Genomic DNA, 16,827 nt, shown 5'->3' with positions numbered 1-16,827 from the left:
TGTGTGTGTGTGTGTACTTGTGTGTGTGTACGTGTGTGTGTCTGTGTGTCTGTATGTATAATGCACCAGTTAGGTATACCTGGTGGTTAGTGTTACTCAGGCTCAAACAACAGCCTGAATTCTCTACCCATACCACCACATGTGATATAGGGAGTTGAGTTCATAGCCTTCAACTGCTCAGATTTGAACAGAATATTTGGCTCATACTTTTGGTCTTTTCCTCTTAAAATTTGTGGTTTTCTGTCAAATCAGTGAGAACTGAACTCATTAAATAATGATAGCCCTTTAAGTTTCAGTCTTCCTATCTTTCAGGAAACACATGGTAACACATGTGAAGATAGATGAAGGCTGCCAGTCTAGCCAGGTAGAATTTTGGAGATAATTCTATCATCTGTAAATATTAATGTAAACCACAAGCTTGTTGTCTTAAATGGTAAAAATAGTGTTACATGTGGAACTAGAAAAAAAATGTAACAACAGTGCACTCTACTGACCAAGTAAAGCATGTTGTGACCCTTTGATGTTAAAACTCGGAGTCAGTCAGTCTGAAGTGAGGCATCCTGCCTGTTGTTGTAAGGCCAGAGTTAATGGCCAGAATTTGCATGCATAAATGTCCTTTATTGCTCTGGTTTCTGCCCAGAGGTGAAGAATGTAAATGTAGTTTCTGTTAGCCTTGGAACCCAGGGGAGTGTGAAGAATGATGTAATGTGAACCAGGAAGATGATTTGAGAATCAGAGAGCATTAAGCATTTTTGTCCTGACCATCCAACTCATTAGCACTGTCTTGCTCTATATGTAAGTTTATCTTGGACTTGTGTTTTCTCTTAGCAAAACCTAAAAACTAGAAAGATTAGACTAAGTGTTTTTCTGTGATGTCAGAACTGTACTACTGAATTATTTTAAGTATTTCTCTGTGATCCCTGAACTCTTGACTGGCACTGTGTAGTTAAAATGTACTGTCTTGTGTTTTGACTATTTGTTATTAAATATTTTTAAACCCTTTCAACTGTGGCTTTTTTTTGCAGAGATAATTTAAGCTCTTTAGAGTACTTGCATGCCTTTGGTAAAATTGTACAAAGCCACTCCAACAGCTTTAGCACTGGGCTATACTATCAATTGTATAATAATATTGCACAGTAATAATTGGACACCCTTTTAAGGGCCTTTGAGTAGCTGATAAATATTAGTGGATGGTGGCAGCTGGTACTATCGTATAGTCTGGGAAAAAGGTGCACAGCTGGAGAACCTGTACCAGCCTTTCCCAGGAGTGTCTGTGTGGTTGTATAAACTCTTCTCAAAGTGTGTGTGTGTGTGTGTGTGTGTGTGTGTGTGTGTGTGTGTGTGTGTGTGTGTGTGTGTGTGTGTGTTTGTCAGCTACCTGGGCAGGGACATGAAGCACTGGTTGGACAGAGAGGATGCTGGAGGTTTTAGCTTGCCCACTAGGCTGAGATCTGGACCCTATAGCTGTGCCGGTGGGGAGTCTTACTGGGGACCTGGAGAGCGAGGGAGCGACTGGCTCCAGACTGTGATCTCTGTGTGCTCTTAAGGGAAATTTGATTTTGCTGTGTGTATTTATTTTCCTTTCTTCCTATATGAGACACCCCTCACTGGTGTTAGCGGTGAGGATTGAGGCTCCTTGATTGCTGGGCCAGGCCACGGGCATCACAACACAAAACACTTTATTTTAGCAACTTTCTAAGATTATATAAGCAACATTTAAAATGTGTCCCTGGTTTTGGGCCTCCCCCCCCCCCCAAATAAATTTTAGCTTTTTCCAGATTTCTTGTACTGCCAATGTGAGAGACTTAGTTGAGTGTCAAGTGGATTTTACAAGGAGCTGAGAGATTCAGGGGAAGAGAAGTTTAGTGCTACTTATGCTAAGTTGCTTGTATTGTTAGTAGAATAACAGGTAATATACATGCTTTTGATGCAGAAGGCTGTGGGTTCTCCTCCCACAGTATGTAGATGGATTGCTGATACTGTACTGTATTATACTTTAAAGGGAGTGAATGCTGAAGTCCTATGAAGGGCCTCCTTTGGAGGAGTTACCTAGCAACTATGTTTCTGTTATCACTTTGACATCCATTCCCCATTGAAAAATTACTAGCTTATCACTTTTTTGATGTAGCATAGGCAATTTATTCAAGGGCAACAGGCACTTTATTTGTAGATGAAACAATGAAATATAAAGCTGTTTGCTAGAAGCAAACTCTTCATTAGTTATATATCCCTTTAATCTGGAATTATTTAGATGACTTACATCTGCAGAGATTTTATATATTTACTGATACAGGAGGATTGTAATGACATAAGTTTGAGTGGCCTTTTAAGGTTGAAATTTTCTGAAATAGGTAGTTTTGTCATTATTGGTTCATATATTTAGTTTCATTGCTTACTAGAAGACTGTTCCAAACTACAAATTTAAAACACATTCTAAAAAGTGGTGCTGTATTATACAAGGAATATAATTTAATACAATCAGGTTAATGCAATCAGTAAGGTGAATCAAAGAATGCATACATGCATGCTTGCTCACAGGATGCAGGAGATCAAAAGAGGGGAAGACACCAGTCACCAAAGGAGTCCCTCAGGGTTTGGTGCTGAGACTTTTTCTGTTTGGCATATACATCTCAAAAGTAGAAGGAAATACTAAATGGCTTAGGCTGACTAAGGCTGAGAGGACTGCAAGCTAGGAGCAGTTATTGAATCCCCAAATGACTTAGCCATCATGCAGGAAGTTTTGTCCCAAACAATAACTGGTGCCAGAATCATGAATTGAAACTAAACTCTAAGAAATACATTATCGTATCCTTTGGGAAGTCATCTACTCCAGAGAACTGCCAAATTGACAATGCCCCCTGAGAAATGACCCAGCTGTTTGGCATTTGGAAACTTGTGTGTACAGTGACCTAACTTTTGACCAACATGTGCCCAGAATCATAAGAAAGTATTTCTATATTGCACAGCTTATAAACAAATTGATTTTGACTAGATCTACAGATGTTATTGTCCCCCTTTACACCCTCATTAGGTCAATCATTTTGTATAATGCTCACTTTGCCATGTATCTGTCCAGACCTATGCAACAATTGGAATACCCACAGACATACCTTCCTAAAAGGATACAAGTCCTAAACAATAGGTCATGCATGGAGCACCTCAAAGATTTATCACTATACTCAGTATCCTACAGAGTGCTTAGAGGTGACATGTCTGGCATACAAGGCATCATCCAACTTAATACAGATGGATATACTGAACATAAGCAAGTCAAATGGTATCATAAATATTCAGTCCAGGTATCTAAACTGAATGTTGTGGAGAGACTGATATATATTACAGAGGCTATCACTGTTCCAGAACAGACTATTCATTCAAGTAAAACAAAGCTCATCCCTGTCCATATTCAAATGCAACTTGGATCTAAGGATGAGTAATAGAAAATGTACTCCAGGATTCCTCTCATGCCACTAATGGATAGAGGCAGTTCCTAAATATGGCATCCCTTACATGGGTCCCCTCAAATTATCTATAGTATGATCACATTTATTCTCACTAGGACTAATATACAATTATCAGCCATGGGATAGGTAAGACCAATCAGGAAATGTTAATTCAAGCAACAAAAGGGAAACTGGCTAAGCTTAAAATGTCTTCCAAGTGAACCTATGTTGTGGTAGTAAATAGTTTTAAAAAATTGCCCTTTTTGGATCACTAAGTGCCCCTGACACCCTCAACCCCCTTCCAGTCTTCAAAAGCTTCCGGCACCTCTGATGGTGAGTAACATGAAAAGAAGATAAATGAGGGGATATGCAGGGCAACAGCGGACCAGCTTGATCCACTCAGTGGAGAAGCCACCTTGACATTAGTTACAAGAATAGCTGACATAATGAACAAATCCTGCTCTTGCTTACTAGATGGTTGGGGTAGTTGGGTTATGCTTCACTATCAGCTGTACCGGGAGAGGCTACAGTCTCACCGTGTAGTAGTCCACATACCAGCCTACTTAGATTTCACCAGCCATAATGGGTGATCCAGAAAGAACCCTAATGATCTCTCTTCAGTGGGGAGCCACTCTGCTCCTGAGAGTTGCCACAGATGTTGCTTTCATAAACCTGGTGAGAATTGAGCCTGAGAACTACAGGTGACCTAACACCAGACACATCAGCCTGAGAAGACACAAATAGTCACTGCAGGTCCACATCCTGTAAAATCATTTGAAAATCCTGTCATTTATAACATAAGAGAGCTGAGGATCTTCATGCTAAATTCATATGTCTCTGAGTTGCTCTGGCATGTTTGATTATATCATGTTTATATATGTTGATTCTCGTTAGTATAATTGCTATCATTTGCATGCCATTATGCTATTATTTGCATTCCCTGCATTCCATGCTATTTCTGTTTATTCGCTCTACTTTTGTCTCTGAATTGCTCACTCCCAAAAGGTCACTTCTAATCATGTTACTTTGCATATCACTGTGCATTAATTATAGCTGAATAGCCCTTTGGGGTCTTTTACTGGACATTAGCTGCACTTAAATGATACAAATTATACTATAATATGCTGATACAAAAAGCAGGGCTAACATTTTATTTTTTTCATTTTACATTTGTTGATCATGGAAGTCTGCCTGGGTAAAAAGACCCATTTTCAGTAAATGCCCAAGGAAAAAGCACCAAACCCAGGTTGATAGCAACTTGACTTTTGACCACCATGTTGCCTCTGTTGCATCTCATAAGTAAGGGTATTTCATCCAGGAACAAGGAGGTCATAACATCCCTATACTCCTCCCTTATCAGACCCATTATTGAGTACAATGCCTCCTTCAGCATGTACCTTGTCAAGCACATGCAGCAGCTGGATAGACCACAGAGGTTCCTGACCAAGAAAATCCAGGAACTCAAACACCTATCCTACACAGATAGGCTAAAAGCCCTGTCCCTCTACTCAGTCTCATACAGACTGCTCAGAGGTGACCTGTGTCTGGCATAAAAGGCCATCTCAGACCCAGCCTCGATGGAGTTGCTGCATATCCATAAGTCAAACTCCACTCACGCAACCCACACGCAAGGCATCAACCTGGTCTGTGACATTAATAGAACTTGTCGGCAGGATAGATTTCTGTCCTAAAGACTCCACTATCTATGGAATAGACTCCCTCTCCATGTCAAGCAGAATACCTCTCTAGCCCTCTTTAAAAGGAACCTGGATGACTGGATAGGAAACAGAAAATATACCCCAGTGATCCCACCTGTGCCCCTGCTGGACAGGGGAAACAGGTTCTGACATTGTGGGAACATGGGCAAAATTCTCAGGTAGGCTTATAGGGGCCTCTGGCCCAGTAGCCTAGTATCACCCTATGAAGCTATTATGAATTAATGGTATGAGTACAACTGTATAAAGTAGCGGACAGAGAATGCACAAGGTAAAACACAATGTAAATGCATCACAGTTAAAACATTTTTCTTTAGAAAAATACTTTCTAAACACAGTGTGCTATTCTTCCCATATCTGATAATCTGACTAAAGGGAACAAACATGTTAATACTGGTTTAAGTGCAACATTTTAAGTATAACTGTAATTAAGTTACATAGTCAGATTAGGATAGCAGTGCTACATCAGTACAGACGTACAAAATTATCTGCTGCAGACTCACCTTTTTCAGTAAGAAATGTTGCTGTTGTGATTGAAGTCATGGTTATTGTGGTGGTGGTGAAACTTTGTGCTGTCAAAGTAGTGGAGGTGGTAGGTTTTATTTTTGTGATCTTTTTACCTGCTATAAGAAAACAAGATATAAATGAAAAAAGTTGTCAGACAACAACATGGGAACTACATCTATGGTGATTATACTACTTAAGTAGCTTCACACTTCTTGGTTTATACTATTTTTGACACTGATGGTTCTAAAAACTGATTTAATACCTCTAGCAATGATTTCTTTTATTCAGATATTACTGTATATTTTTGAATTTGGAAAGTATGTGCAACATAAAGCTTTTTTTCTGAATTTGCATCTTTTTCCCAATGCTTCCTTTTCTTGACAATCTAGAAAACCTTGAAGTAAGTTCTGGACACTCAATTCAGGCAATTTACTTTATGTTTCAAATAACATGATTCTTATTCCTTTCCTTAATGATATGGGTATGATTGCATTTTTAAACACTGTAATCCACTACCTAGAGAAAGGGTCATAAATCTCGTACTGTTGAGCCTGTCTAACTTTTAGAGATGCTAAAGATTGCATAGGCTGTTTCTTACCTTCCTAAATCGCATTTTACTAAATCCCTTCTCTTATATTTGTTTAAAAGAAATGTCAGAAGTGTGATGTAATTGCACATTTCATTGCTTATTTTTTTCTTTCTTACTTAACCTGAACATATTTATTGCACAAATATCTTGGAAATACGTTATTTATTGAGGGTTTGTTAGTAATACACTGGGTTAATTGTTTGTTCTTCAAATTTTTCTGCTTGAAAGATGTAATGGGGCATGGTTATATTTAGATGTTTGCTCAAAATAAAGCTGAAATGATAAGCCTGGGAATTTAATAAAATCTGTGTAGGCACAGTGTAATGCCTACATGGAAGGTACCATGGCCGTATATACGGAACCCCGTGGGCAGCACATCTTGCATATTAATAAAGGCAAATACTGAGAGAGAGCCCTGTAAAATGGTTATTGAATCAGTGTAGGGAGTATGTCATTGTGTCCGGAGATGAGTAACACACCCCCTGCGCTGTCAAAGTGCTGAATAACAATGTATGGTTATGTAATAAAAATAGAAGTTATGTTCTTACCATAACGTTCCATGTTAGTTGTCTTCTTCTCGCCTTCTTTCTTGCTGGATGGGTTCGGAGCCGACCTCGGCTCCGACTCGGCCACTCTAAAAGCTCGAGAGTTGGTTCCACCGGCTCGAGGCTCCCCCTATATCCCACAATGCTAGGCGGTATTACCTCAGATCTCGTTTGTAAGCTGTGCCCAGCCAAAAATAACTCCAGAACCACTGGAAAAGGAAAGAATCCACCTCTACAAAGGGAATGGAAGAAGGTGACCTGAAAACCTGAAGAAGGAATATATGTACAAAACATATACCTATGTACAATAGAGGTGGTAGAAAGAGAGGTCACAATCAAACTCCTCTAGGTCTGTCCAGGCTAGGGGGAAGAAAGAAGGCGAGAAGAAGACAACTAACATGGAACGTTATGGTAAGAACATAACTTCTATATGTTGTTGTCAATCTCGCCTTCATTCTTGCTGGATGGGACCGCGTCCCTAGCACCTTGTCCCGGGTGGCCTATCGGAACAGACTCTTGAGAACAGTGGAACCAAAGTTAGCTCTATGTCTAGAAGCTAAATCCAACTTGTAATGAGAAATGAAAGTGTGAGGAGTAGCCCAAGTAGCCGCTGCACAAATGGTATCAATAGGCAGTCTGTCTTGGAAGGCTATAGAAGTAGCCAAAGCTCTGGTGGAATGGGCTTTAGGTTTGTTAGGCAGCGTTTGGTGTCTTATTTCATAGACAATGGAAATTAGAGATGTTAGCCATCTAGATAGTGATACCTTGGAAACAGAAAGTCCCTTTCTGCCTTCTGCATAAGAGACAAACAGCTGGTCAGATTTTCTGAATTGTTTGGTTCTATCCAAATAGTACCTTAACTGACGATGAACATCTAGCCAATGCAATTTTTGTTCAGACCTATTAGAATATTCTGGAAAGAACACAGGAAGGTCAATGCTTTGATTTAGGTTAGAAGCAGGGCTACCTTAGGTAAAAAGGACGGGTTGGTTCGTAAGGATACCCTGTCTTTGTGGAACAACAGATATGGTGGTCGACAGCTGAGTGCCTGAAGTTCTGAAACTCTTCTAGCTGAAGTAATAGCTACCAGAAAGATAGTCTTCCATGATAGCAATTTCAAAGAACAGGAAGCTGCAGGTTCGAAAGGGGAAAGAATCAAGGAACTGAGAACTAAATTAAGGTCCCACTGAGGAGGAGGATTTCTTATAGGAGGTCTGAGTAGAAAAACTCCCTTCAAAAAGGCTTTGCAAAGCTTGTGGGACATTATGGCAGACTCTGAAATGCCCACATGAAAGTTATTTATAGCTGCCAATTGAACTTTAAGAGTAGAAGGAGATGAACCTGCATGAAAGAGTTCAGCTAGAAAATCAGGAACCATATGGATGGGAGCAGTGAAAGGATCTAATTTCCTTCCTTGAGCCCAATAGGCGAAATGTTTCCACTTACTCAGATAAATCTTTCGAGTGGAAGATTTATGGGAAGCTATTAAAATATCTCGAACAGAGTGAGATATCTGAGGAAGCCTGGCTAAGGTTGGAACTGGAGGAACCAAGCAGTGAGGTTCAGAGAGGGGAGGGAGCGATGTAACTGACTCGACTGATGGATCAAAAGATCTGGAACTAGGTCCAGATGCCAAGGTTGCTCCAACAGAAATTGATGCAGAAAGGGGAACCAAACCTGTCGAGGCCAGTAAGGAGCAATGAGGATCAATGAGGCCTTCTGAGCGATAGCTTTCTGTATCACTTGAGAGATTAGTGGGAAGGGAGGAAATGCATACAGAAGTCCCCGGGGCCAAACTTGGACTAGAGCATCTCTGCTGGGCTGGCCTGGTAACGGAAAAAGGGTGAAATAATCTCTGCACTTGCTGTTTTGGGGAGTAGCAAAAAGATCGCAGCAAGGCTGACCCCACTTGAGAAAAATTTCTCTCACAACAGAGTCTTTCAGAGACCACTCGTGAGGCATGAGAATAGCTCTGCTCAACTTGTCCGCCATTTGATTGGACTTTCTGGGGATGTGCATTGCTATCAGAAACCGCTGAGAAGAAATCGCCCATTGCCACAGTCTGAGTGCTTCTCGACATAGGGGATAGGACCTGGTTCCGCCTTGTTTGCTGATATACCACACTACAGACATATTGTCCGTCTGGATTGCTATCGTTCCCAAGGGAAGAGAGTCTTGAAGGGCTTGCAATGGTAAAAGCACTGCTCTCATCTCTAGAACATTTATGTGCAAGTGGCATTCGTCTGGTTGCCATGTGCCCTGGACAGTTCTGCCCTGATAATGCCCCCCCCACCCGATCAGGGAGGCGTCCGTTGTCAGAGTAGCAACCGGAGGGGAAGGAACAAAGGGTCTTCCCAACAAGAGCTGAGGGGAAGACATCCACCACCGAAGATGATTCTTGCACGTTTGTGTAATCATAATGGTGTGGGACATCGGAAGTTGCTGGTATGACCATTGTGTGAAGAGCATCCACTGAAGGATTCTCATGTGGAATCTGGCTAATGGAAGCAGAGGAATGGCAGCCGCCATAATCCCCAATACCTTCAGAACTAACCTGGCTTTGACTCTGTTGCTGCTGAAGAGGAGCGAGACCAGTTTGTGTATGTCTGCTATTCTCTGATCTGTTAGTCTCGCAGACATGTTGACTGTGTCTAGATTTGCGCCTATGAAGGTAATAGTATGACAAGGCGACAAAACAGACTTTTCGCAATTTATTGAAATGCCTAAGTTTTGACAAATGCGAAAGGTGTGGTCCCTGGCCAGAAGAAGAAGATGCTTGGTGGGAGCTGTGAGGAGCCAGTCATCCAAATATGGAAACACCTGGAATCCTTGACGTCTCAGGTGAGAAGCTACCACTGCCATGCATTTGGTAAACACCCGGGGGGCAGTGGTGAGACCAAAGGGCAGGGCCCTGAATTGAAAATGACTGGTTCCCAGCCTGAAGCGGAGGAATCTTCTGGAGCGTCTGTTCATTTTTATGTGATAGTACGCATCCTGAAGCTCTATAGAGCACATCCAGTTTTCCTTTCCCAATAGGGGAAGGATGGACTGTAGCGTGACCATCCGAAATCTTGTTTTCTTGACCGACTTGTTCAAGATACTGAGATCCAAAATTGGTCACCAGTCCCCTGTTTTCTTTGGAACTAAAAAGAACCTGGAGTAGATTCCGGATCCTAGCTGGTCTGCTGGAACTGGCTGAATTGCTCTTTTTATAAGCAGCTTTGAAATCTCCAAAGTTGCGATATCCCTTTGAGCGGGTGGAACATCTGGAAGGGATTTTTTTGACTGGTTTGGAACGTGAACGAAGGGAATGGAATAGCCTTCGGAAGTGATGGACTGTACCCACTTGTCTTGAGTTAGGGATAGCCAGGCTTCTGGGTACAGTGACAATCTTCCCCCGACTGCCTCCGAAGGTGGACAGTCGGGCAACACCTCAGGGATGCTGAAAGGGCTTATCGGAAAAGGTTTCTCGATTGGCCTGGTTCTGCGGACCCCCTCTGCCTCTGGGGCGACATCTACCATTATTGTTCCCTCCTCTGCCTCTGGAGGGGAACCGACTCTGTGCGTCAGGCAAATTCCCTTGAGATTGTTTGTGGAACCACATTTTCCCACCTTTCTGGCCTTTGGGGTAAGGCCTAGAAGGAGTAGAAAAATGGACTCCGACGGCAGAAAGAGTCTTGCCATCAGTCTCGCACCTAGTCAAGGTTTCTTTCACTTGAGGACCAAAAAGAGATGATCCATCAAACAGGGAATTAGTGAACGACGTTTTAAAGGGGTCTGCAAAGTTGCATAGCCGCATCCAGGCATGCCGGCGTAAGGCCACACCTGTCCCTGCGGCCCTGCTCGCTCCATCAGCCGCATACGAAAGGAGGCGCATGGAGGAGTTAGCTATAGAATTCAGGGTAGCCAGCTGAGTGTTCATCTTGTCCTGAAAACCCGCAGCTGTAGGATCCTTCAACATGTCACTCGCTTCTTTGATCAATTCTCTTTGAAGACGAGTAAAATGGCATAGGCAGTTCAGCGAACGCATTGCAAAGGTTGCTGATGAGAACATCCGCTTCCCGTACCTGTCCATAGACCTAGATTCCTTGTTAGGTGAATGGACAGGCACTGAAGGATCAGCTAGTTCCTTCTTAGTGGCAGCAGCAACCACCATAGCATCCACAGAAACTCCCTTGGTCAGAAATTGTTAATCTGCTGGTGCCGTGATAAATTTTGAGGGTCTCCTGGGAGTGGGGTCCACTGAATCAGGAGCTGTCCATGCCTTTTTTGCTACCACCTGCATGAGGGGGTCAAAGGGGGGAGACACCCAGGAGGTGGAAGGGCGAGAGCCAAACGCCTCAAGATACACAGATTCATCCTCCGAAGGGTTGAGGGCTGGCCAATTTCCCCTCTGTTTGAGGATTTCTAGAATGTCTGCAAAGGAGACATCTTCAGAAGGGGAACGGGGGGAACCCTCGGAATCCTCTAAATCTGTGTCAGAGGTGACAGACTCAGGTGAGTCTATGTGTTTCCTCTTACACTTTCTCTTCCGAGGGGGCTCTTCTGCCAATTCAGGAGAGGCCTCGGAAGAGGATGAGATCCCCACAGGGGATTCCTGAGGAGCTGGCTCTCTGCGGTCTGGGATGAGGGAGTGAGTAGACTTGACCTGAGGCACCGAAGAGGGAGGGGCGGACGGAGCCGACTGTGGAGTTGAACCAGGTTCCAACACACTCCACATGACCTCGAACGCACCCCTGTCAGGCAGAGCCAGAGGTCCCCGCTCCGAGAAGCTGAAAACCTCCCTCGGCACCGACAGTGATGGCTCCAAGGCCGATGTCGGAGCCGAACTCACCAGCGCCGAAGCACCGAGAGGGAGAGCGGGGTCGGACAAGGGTCTGATGCCACTCACCCCCTCGGAGCCGATGAGGGAAGTCCGGCGCCGAGATTCTTCTAAGGAAGAAATCGGAGCCGACGACGGAGCCGAAGACATTTGTATCGGCTCCGACGCTACCACAGTCTCGGTTCCGAAACGCCCCGGCTCCGAGCTCAAAGGAGTCGAAGGAGGAACATAATGAGGAACAGGGTCAGGCATCGACTGATGAGTCGGGCTCTGAAGCATTTGGGCCAGTGACTCGGACTTAAGAAGTCGACTCACTACCCTCTGAAGGTCATGGTCCGAAAGCCTCGATGACCTAGAGGAGTGAGATCTATGGCTCCGTTCAGACAGCAAGGGAGATGCTGGAGCCGAATGAACTGAGCCAAGGGACGGTGACCTGGACCTCTTTCTAGATGTCGGCTCCGAAGGTCTAGTCGGAGCCGACACAGGAATTTCCAATACCTCGGCTCCAGCCGGAGCCGAGGAAACCACAGAAACTGCAGTCTGAGACTCATCGGCTCCAGCCGGAGCCGATGTAGAAGGAGGTTTCGAAGCCTTAGGCCTCAACTCAGGAGCTGGAGCTGAGGACCTAGAAGCCTTAGAGGGTTTGCCCGAAGTAACAGTAAGGGAACCCTCAGGCTTAAGTAAACCTCTCAATATAAGTTTATTTTTTCTTTCCTGCAGGACTCTGGGGCTGAAGCCATGGCATACAGCACAAGAGTCCTGCAGGTGTAAAGGTCCCAGGCAGTAAACACAAGAAGTGTGACCGTCTGTCAGAGACATTTTCTGACAGCACGAGTCACACTTCTTGAAGCCTGAGACCTTTGAATCCTTGGACATTATCAAGGACCGAAAGTGTAACCTCACACAGAACACACACACACCGATTACACTATGAAGAAAGTTACCTAGATTAAACTAATTAAAAATTAGTTAGTTAGCTTAGGTATAAAAATATCCCTAACAAAACACAAACACTCCACTTAGGGATAGCAGGGCCCGAAGGCCTAAGGGAAGAACTTATAAGTTCTTGAGGGAAAAAAGAGGGGAATAATGGAAGAAAGGGATGAAATACCCTAAACTAAGGGAAATATGAAAAACTAAGTTAAGAAAAGGGGATTTAAACTAGTTTAAATAGACTGATTAAACAACTGACCTGAGCCGGTAGAAAAACAACACCTCGATCGCTGTAGCAGCAAACAAGATCTGAGGTAATACCACCTAGCATTGTGGGATATAGGGGGAGCCTCGAGCTGGTGGAACCAACTCTCGAGCTTTTAGAGTGGCCGAGTCGGAGCCGAGGTCGGCTCCGAACCCATCCAGCAAGAATGAAGGCGAGATTGACAACTTAACATAGTATAAATTAACCCTTTTTTTTGTGTTTGCATGGGTGGTGCTTAGCAATGGACATGTGCCAGACATCTAAATATGAAACCGAATACATTCAGTTATGAATTCAAAGGTCAACTTTAAGCATAGCTGAGTGGGTTTGTACACCATGTGGCAGTGCTCAGCAGTGCTTAAACACAGTGGAGAGATACTTGTAAAAGTATAAAAGCATCTCATGTGACCATGTAGCCAAATGGTTAGAGGAACAGTCTTATGTGCAGTAGGTGCAGGGTTCAAATACACAGACAGGTTATTTTGTAAATACACATTATGAGACTTATTTTAAATTCTGATTAAGTTTAAGTGTGATTATATAGACAGGTTATTAAATTTATTTAGCACATACAGATTTATGAGAAGTACTATTAAGCTTTGATTGAATTTTGCATGAATACACAGACATGTCTTAAGCATTTATGTTGCAAATACACAGTTAAGAGACGAATGTTTAAACCCTTGATGAAATATTGTATGCATGTACAGACACGTTATTAAGCATTTACATTGCAAATAGACAATTATAAATTGTATTCTGAAATCCTGCTTTGCTGCGCTCAGCTATTCTCCACTAACCACAGCTAAGCCTTGCCAAGCACTGCTTAAACAAGGAATGTTTTAGCAGTGCTTAGCTGGTTTGTGCATTGCTAAGTGGTGCAAAGCACTGCTAAGCAATGCTTGCATAAACATTGCTCAGCCCAGCTAAGCTGGTTTGTGCACTGCTAAGCATTGCCAGTTTAAGCACTGCTCAGCTGAACTCAAGCGGGTTTGAGTGGTGCGAAGAGCCGCATTTTTAAAAATTGCCCAATGGTGGCAAAGGACAGAAAAACACCCTTATTTAAGTGGAACAGGTGGGAATACAGCCAGAACATGTTGGAGTTTGAACTTGGCAGGAACTATGGCAGGAGTTGAAAGGGGTGTGTGCTTCTGGTGCAACAGTGGGGCATTCTGGAGTCCAGAGTCATGGTTGGACTCATCATTAAATACCATGACATCTGGCTGATGCAGGCCACTACCAGGGATCAGAGTACAAGTCAGAGGCCTGGAAATGGTTGTCATGCAATCTCACCAGTGCAACTGGCATCCCTTGCACAGGTGAGCAGGTGTATCATCGTTATGATGACCTGACATGTCGTAAGAGGGATCTTCTGGCCACCTGGGACCAAGATGCTAGAGACAGGAATGCCCCACGGGTTTGCAAGTACTGTCAGTATTAATTTACCCAATTTTAATCTGAATGTGTGATATACAGGTATGCATAATGCTGTGCTTTTCTCCCTATAGCTGATGAGGAGGGAGCTCACAACCTAGAGGCCCATGCAGGGTGCCTGTCCAGGTTGCATCATGAGTGTGGTGAGTACAGATGTATCTTAAAATCTATATGCATATCAAAAAGAAAGAGTTAGAATTAATAACTGTCAGCAGGTATATTCAGTTGTGATTGTACTGTAATGATTGTGGTCAGAGACCTGGACTGAAATAAGGGAGTAATGCCAGGTACAGTTCAATAAAGATGAAAGCATAACACCTGATAATGTTAAGGTAATAAAGTTTCTACTGCATTAATAATGTTAAGGTGATAAAGTGTCTACAGCATTCGTAATTTTAAGGAAATAAGCTGTCTACTGCATTAATAATGTTAAGGAAAGAACGTTTCTACTTCATTAATAATGTTAAAGTAATAACATGTCTACTACATTAATAATGTTAAGGAAATAAGGTTTCTACTGAATTAATAGTGTGAAGGAAATAAAAGTTTCTAATGCATTAATTGTGGAATTACAGCTGTATTGTAACACCTGCATTGTATGAACTGTTCTTCAATAAAGGTTCCAAATATATACCAATCACTGCATGACGTCAAACCTAATAAAGCTGTGCTGTGCATTATGTCTGTATTTTGGGCTGTTGGTCATGAAATCGAGTATTATATCTGCTGTGAAGTAAAAACAGGAATAATACCACTAAGTGACTGAAGGTTAGCTAATAAAGAATGTTCTGCTAAATTGTACATGTGGAGTTGTACTGCAAGATATAATGCATTTTGATATTTTCTCTGCACTAAGATCTGAAGCAATAATAGAACCTCCCAAGGTATATTGTGTATCTCAGGATTGTCTTTTGTTAACTTTTGCATTTCAGCTATATGCATTCCTGCTCTTAGGGATGCTGCTGCAGGCTAGTATGAAACTGTAGTAGCTGTAGACTGCAAATATACCATCTGCAACTGTATATGGGTCAGTTAGCCAACCCAGCACTCTGATATGGTTAGTACACATCACAGATATTCCCACCCGCTAGGGGTTTATTGTCTATACCTGCATTCCATGTATTAATGCACAGTTCACCTACTGTCTCTGTCATGCATGCATGTTCAAGTGTCACTGAAGTATTGTATAACACTGTACCTCTATTACCAGGTCATATTTTGTTACTAGGTGAGCGGTAGGCACATATCAGTCAATCAGTATGCAGCAGTGCCTCAGTTTGATGAATGCTAGGTGTCATGTACATTTTGTCACACACAAACCAGGGATTGAATCCACTGACATGTACTATGAAATATTACAGAACTAGTTATGGATTGTTAACAGATGTTCTCCCCACAGGAATTACAGGTAAATGGCTGTAGTAGCCATTAAAATTGGTTAATAATTTGTGCGTCCCTATGTACCAGAGGGTTAACAGCATTGCTCAGCAAGGTGATAAGATGTCTGCAAATAAAGGCAACAAGTACAATAATAATAAAGGATTACACAATAAATAAAATGTGCAATCTTGGTATGGCTATATGCCTAGTGTGTCTATGAATGTCTGCTGATAGTCTAACCACATGCCTGCAATGATGGCATGATAGTCATAAACTTTCTGTACTGTGCATGATACATGTCTCTCAAGTGTCACACTGTCATGGACCATGGACACTGTTGTCTAATGCCTCAGTCACAGCTCTGTCATTGAAATTATGTATGTCAATAGCCCAGTCAGATTACCATCAGTCCACAGTGCACCTTTGTAGTCATATATGTCCCCCTGACATGTAATAGTCCCCTGTAGTTGTGTACCTGTAGGTGTTACAACTTGATCCATACTGTCCCATGCAGATAGCTTGAGAGGTGTCTACATGCTACAGAAGCTATAGGCCACATGTATACATAAAGTAAGGACAGACCTGGAGAGTATATAAGAGTACCGTTGCAAGCAGTATAGCCTATAGTGGTAGTAATGGACTGTATTTCTCCCACCCCACTCCTTATCTGCATCATAATTTATTATTGTTATACATCAGGAATGATTTACTATCAACATATGTTTTTCTCAAAATATTATATTGGGCCTTGTGTTTCATTATTGCTATGTATTACAATGGTTGTATACCGATATACCTTGTTGAATTACCTATGTTGTTGGCCTTATGCCATAACTTTTACTGGTATGCTGTTACTATACTGACCATTTTCTCACTTATGGGGCTGCTCCATATGCTATGCAATGTTATGTTACTGGGTTATTTGCAATGTTCTGGCATGCTGTTATAACCAGCTTAATGTTCTGTTCATTACTAACCTATACACTTTAAAATACCTCAGCACCAAAGCTTGACTGGGTAGGCCGGTTCCTGGCAATCTGCCTACCCTACCCTAGCCGGCTGTAGCACCAGGTCCCAGTATGTCTGGGACCCAATCTGGTGCTGCCCCCTCTGCTGGTCCTGTACCACCTATGGGTGGAACTGCCTCAGGGGACAGGGCCCATCCCCCCTGGGAATGGGGGTGGAGAGGAGGTT

The 16,827-nt window shown here is 42.7% G+C and overlaps 1 pseudogene; it reads right to left on the bottom strand.

The window, feature by feature from the left end:
• LOC122791487 overlaps window positions 1-16,827 on the bottom strand; it is a 128,074-nt pseudogene that overhangs the window by 21,712 nt on the left and 89,535 nt on the right.

Source organism: Protopterus annectens, chromosome 17.part0, assembly GCF_019279795.1.
Source record: "Protopterus annectens isolate FY-2018-M chromosome 17.part0, PAN1.0, whole genome shotgun sequence".
NCBI lineage: Eukaryota > Metazoa > Chordata > Ceratodontiformes > Protopteridae > Protopterus > Protopterus annectens.
This window is presented reverse-complemented; position numbering and strand designations above follow the sequence as displayed.